This window comes from Miscanthus floridulus, chromosome 18 (genome assembly GCF_019320115.1).
Source record: "Miscanthus floridulus cultivar M001 chromosome 18, ASM1932011v1, whole genome shotgun sequence".
In the NCBI taxonomy this organism is placed as follows: domain Eukaryota; kingdom Viridiplantae; phylum Streptophyta; class Magnoliopsida; order Poales; family Poaceae; genus Miscanthus; species Miscanthus floridulus.
This window is the reverse complement of record NC_089597.1, coordinates 81,159,788-81,165,787: the sequence shown is the minus strand read 5'-3', so window position 1 is coordinate 81,165,787 and position 6,000 is coordinate 81,159,788.

Below are 6,000 nucleotides of genomic sequence, written 5' to 3'. Positions count from 1 at the left end.
GCGAAATCCGCAGCGCAACACGAATACCAAGTGCCTCTAGATGCAATCACTCAAGCAATGCACTTGGATTCTCTCCCAATCTCACAAAGATGATGAATCAATGATGGAGATGAGTGGGAGGACTTTGGCTAAGCTCACAAGGTTGCTATATCAATGAAAATGTGCAAGAGAGCTCCCTTGAGCCGGCCATGGGGCTATAAATAGAGCCCCCATCAAATAGAGCCGTTATACCCCTTCACTGGGCAAAACGCGCTCTGACCGGACGCTCCGGTCATACTGACCGGACGCTGGCCCTCAGCGTCCGGTCGCCCGATGGACGCCACACGTCACCAGCTTCAAACGCTGTTCGTCAGATTTCAACGGCTACGAAGCTGACCGGACGCTCCGGTAAAACTGACCGGACGCTGAAGCCCCAGCGTCCGGTCGTTTCCAGTAAGCTCCCTGAGGCATATTTTTTCGACCGGACACGTCCGGTCCACCTTGACCGGACACAGACCAGCGTCCGGTGCAATACCCTCGGCACTGTGCAGACCCGTCAGTTTGACCGGACGCAGAAACCAGCGTCCGGTGCTTTCAGACCCAGCGTCCGGTCAGTTGACCGACGCCAGCGTCTTCGCGATCAACTCGTTTTCACTTCTAACTTCTTCACCCTTGATCCAATGTGCCAACCACAAGAATTTGCATCCGGCGCAATAGAAAATAGGCATTTCATTTTCCCGAAAGCGTCGAATCACCTCCTCCTTTGTAGATGTGCCAACACCACCAAGTGTATCACCTTGTGCACAAGTGTTAGCATATTTTCACAAACATTTTCAAGGGTGTTAGCACTCCACTAGATCCTAAATGCATATGCAATGAGTTAGAGCATCTAGTGGCACTTTGATAACCGCATTCCGATACGAGTTTCACTCCTCTTAATAGTACGGCTATCTATCCTAAATGTGATCACACTCACTAAGTGTCTTGATCACTAAAACAAAATGGCTCCTACATTTTATACCTTTGCCTTGAGCCTTTTGTTTTTTCTTTCTTCTTTTCCAAGTTTAAGCATTTGACCATCACCATGCCATCTCCATTGTCATGATCTTCACCATTGCTTCATCACTTGGGGTAGTGCTACCTATCTCATAATCATCTTGATAAACTAGGTTAGCACTTAGGGTTTCATCAAATAACCAAAACCAAACTAGAGCTTTCACCGACGGGCCTGCCTTCCGCCCGGCATTTTGTCGAGTGCCTGCAATTTCAAAGAGTAAACCAATTAGCACAGTTAAATTACAAGTACTTATAAAGAGATGCAAAATGAACGAAACATAATTGCAATAATAATAATAATAATAATAATATAGTATTACATGAATTAGAAATATTCTTCACGATCGGCAGCGACTGGATCATAGGTGTCGTCATCACTATCAATATGGTCGAGTAAATCGGGCTCATCTCCATCATTGTCATCATTGTCATCGCCTAACTGTAATCGCTCAAGCATTTGTAAGTCCTTAGCATTTTGCACCTCTTCTCCATTGTCCTCATCTCCATCGTCCTGATCAATGTCATTGTCTACTTCCATGCCCATCAGTGAAAACATGTCTATGTCAAACCTCCCTTCTAGCCCCTCTGGTTGATAGAACTCCCGTGTGTTTGGGTCAAAGTTGTAATCCTCATCGTTTGGGACAGGCAGTTTACCGTGCAGCAATACCAACTGCACAAGGTACCAACCGATAAGATTGGGGTCTTTTTGGCACGCCCATGGGAGATAATAAACTTGCGTGGCCTGTTGAGCCACAATATAGACATCCTCTCCTTGATAGACAGAATCCTATCGAATTTCGACTTGTCCAATCTCAGGGGCTGTTCTCGTGACATTAGGATCGAACCAATGGCATTTGAATACGACTTGATTAGGAGCTTTGCGACACTCAAAATTGAGCTCGTATATTTCTTCTACTATGTCGTAGTAGTCGCGCTCATCGGTGCTGGGCGTACGAACTCCGGTATTCGTGGTTTTCCGATTGGGCCGACTCCGCTCGTAGTTTCTTGTGTGAAAGCGATAGCCATTCACATCATAAACGGTGAATGACTTGACCTTGTAGGCGAAACCTTTGGCGAGCCCTTTCAACTCAGCATCCATTTCCGCATCCTTGCAGGCCTGCAAGGTGAGGCCGGATAGATCGTTACATTACTCGCTCGTAGGAGCAAAGTGGGATGTCAAAGATTGAACGAGGTAAATTGGACGGTACCTTCGTATCGAACCAGGATATGAAATTGGGCACACCATCTTTGAGAAGACTATCTTCTTCTTGAGGGGAAGGAGCCCTATTCCCTCTCCAGTATTTATTCAGAAATTCCCTGAAAAAACAAGAGATAAGGGGGTTCGATAGATGGAGGATAGTGACAAGGGCGTATGTAACAAGCTCATTGAGAACTTACTGCACATAAGGCTTCACTTCGTCAAGGTTCAACAACACATACAACATGATAGTGTGCCACTCATCATGCCACAAGGTCTTGGTGCCCGATACGCTTGCCTTTCCGAGTTGCCCTTTGAAAAGGCTGAGGTTCGTTCAACTCTCGTCCGCGTTGTAATGAGGGGGACGATTGTGCACGCTGGGAAGGCCATCCTTATAGTATGCTGTTGTGAAGTTTGACACCTCCTCCAGAATGAATGCCTCTGCCACAGAAGCCTCAATTTTGGCTTTATTTCTACACTTTTCTGAAGAATCTTTAGATATCTCTCAATTGTATAGCACCAACGGGCCTGCACGCCCCCCCCCCCATTCGTGCCTCGTACGGTAGGTGCAAAATCAGATGCTGCATCGCCAGGAAGAAGCCGGGTGGGAAGATCTTCTCCAACTTGTAGAGCAACACAGGTGCCACTTTCTCCAAGTCATCAATCACGTCCCGAGATAACTCCTTGGCACAAAGCTGATGGAAGAAATAGCTCAACTCTACCAGCACGCGCCACACATGCTCAGGGACGTATCCTTGGGTCATCGTAGGAAGGAGCCGCTCAATCCATATGTGGTAGTCATGACTCTTCATCCCTAAGACTCGCATAGTGGACAAGTTCACTCCCCTACTCAAATTTGCCGCATGCCCATCAGGGAACATTAACGTCTGGATCCACTGCAGTACTTCCTTCTTTTGGTCCTTTTTCAAGACGAAATCGACCGGAGTCCTTCTCCATTTCTTGCCGGGCACGGGAGGCTTCATCACTTGCTTTGGCCTATCGCACATCGTTGCCAGGTCTAGTCTAGCCTTAACGTTGTCCTTTGACTTATCAGGAATGTCCATGAGTGTTGCAAAAAGCGCCTCGGCGATATTCTTTTCTATGTGCATTACATCAATGTTGTGTGGAAGAAGAAGGTCATTGAAATAGGGGAGCCTAGTCAAGCCCGATTTATGAGTCCACTGGTGTTCCTCACCATATCCAATAAAACCACCTTTCTCTTTATCATCTTTGAGAGCCTCTATCTCAGTACGGACCTCAGCACCGGTCATCATCTAAGGTGCAGGGTCGGTGACTTGAACCCCTTTCCTGAAGTTCTTGACGTCTCGTCTGAATGGATGGTCAAGAGGGAGGAATTGACAATGTTGGTCAAACGAAGAAAACTTGCCACCCCTCTTCAGCCAAGTGAACCTCACAGCTGTCTTGCATATTGGGCATGGGAACTTCCCGTGAACACACCACGCGCAGAATATGCCATACGCCAGGAAGTCATGCAGGGAGTAGTGGTACCACACATGCATTGTGAAGTTCTTCTTTGTAGCTCGGTCGTATGTCAGTACCCCCTTTTCCCAAATAAGGATCAATTCATCAATGAGAGGCTCCATGAACAAACCCATCTTGTTCCCCGGGTGTCTAGGAATTATCAGTGACAAGAATATGTTCTTGGGTTGAAACATGATGCCGGGGGGGAGATTGAGGGGGATCACGAACATGGGCCAACAAGTGTACGGGGCCACCAGCAATCCATAGGGGTTGAACCCATCTATTGCCAGCGCTACACGTACATTTCAAGCCTCCTTAGCTTTACCATGATGTATGCCATCGAAATGGGTCCATGCATCGCCATCCGATGGGTGTACCATCTTGTCAGCATTGTATCTTTTGCCATGTTTGTGCCATGTCATCTGTTTCGCGGACTCCTCTATCATGTACAACCGTTGGATCCTCGGTATGATAGGAAGGTACCGTAGGACCTTCATGGGGATACCAAGCTGTTCCTTCTTGCCATCACTAGTGTCGACCTCCAGATACCTAGAGGATTTGCACTTTGGACAGTGCGTTGCTTTCTCGTGATCTTTCCTAAATAGGACGCAACCATTTGGACAAGCATGGATGTGCTCATACGGCATCTTAAGGGCACGAAGAAGTTTCTGTGACTCGTACAAGTTCTTCGGCAGAATGTGACCCTCCGGAAGCAGGGATCCAACAACTGCCAACATACCATCGAAGTTGTCTCGACTCATGCTACACTGCGACTTGAACGCCATTAGGCGTCCAATGGCATCCAGTTGCGAAACCATTGTCTTTTCGTGAAGGGGCTTCTGTGCCGAAGACAACATATCGTAGTACGCCTTTGCGGATTCCTCTGGCTCATCCTCTAATCTTTCATTGAACCGTGCCTCCTGAAAGTCATTCATCCAGTCTGCTACCCCGGCATCTCCATCAAAAGCCTCGAGGTGTGGTCTCACCACCTCCTCTCTAATACGATCGGCTTCACCATGGTGGATCCAGCAGGTATAGTTTGGCGTGAATCCATACTTGCAAAGATCTTCCCCCACGTTCTTCCTATTCTTTCTTACACTGTTGTCACATTTGCTGCAGGGACACGGCATCCGACTCGACCCTCTAGCAGCCTCGCCAAATGAATGCTCCAAGAAAGCATTAGTCTTAGTCATCCATTCTGGGGTCATACTTGCGTGGCCCGTGTACATCCAATCACGGTTCTCCATCCTCTGGCATATACATATGTAAGCGAGTAATATAACCATCAATTGCATCTGCACGGCGTTCCTACCATCTAATAGGTGAGGATAGGTCCTAATCCCACCCACGGATGCGTATATGAGGTCAGTTTCAATGCTCCGCTCCTATCCGAGACAGAATTTCGGCAGCACCTCCCCGCTGTTCTCCCGATACACTTCCTGCAAGGGAGAGTGTGTATCCAGAGAACAACAAGGAGGTGATGTCGAAAGTCTGTCTCGGACCGGAGCGAACCATGGAAATTAACCTCATCTACGCATCCACGGGCTGTCCAAAATACATGGACAATCTGAAAGAGATACAGTTGCAGATATGCAAAGATCTGCATACCTCCGACCGTATCCAAGAACTATGCCGTGGAAATTTTTTGAAAAAGCTACGATGCTCACAAACCAGGACATCTCTGTGAGCATCGTACGTGACAACGTGGTCGAAACTTTTTCAAATTTTTTTCCACGGCATACGCATACGATACGGCGACAACTCGACAAGTTTCATGATTTTCGGAATTCGTTCGCATTTTTTACAATTAAAAAACCACTCCCACGCAAGTTGGCGGCGTTGCCCCGTGAGCACGTTGATCGAAATTTCGAGACAGTTCTTGGATTTAGCCTAAATTTACACTAAGAAACAAGGATAACATTTTTTGAACGAATGTAATCCATTATTCGATGCACCTGCAGTTCAAACTTACATTTTCTGGAAAAATTCAATAAAACAAAATAAACTATAGAAATATGCTAAAAGGCAATGAAAATGTCCCAAATTTAAACATGTTGTTTGTGGTAGTGTACTAAAGCTTCAAAAAAAAATTAGTGGCAAAAAACCAAATTTTTTTTTTTTGCCGAGTGCCAAACGGGAGGCACTCGGCAAAGAGGACGCCGCTGGATGCCGTTAGGCCTCTACCAATCTTTGCCGAGTGTCTGCCTTTGCCGAGTGCCAGGCACTCGGCAAATGCCTCTTTGCCGAGTGCCATATTTTACCGAGTGCCCAAAATTTGGCACTCG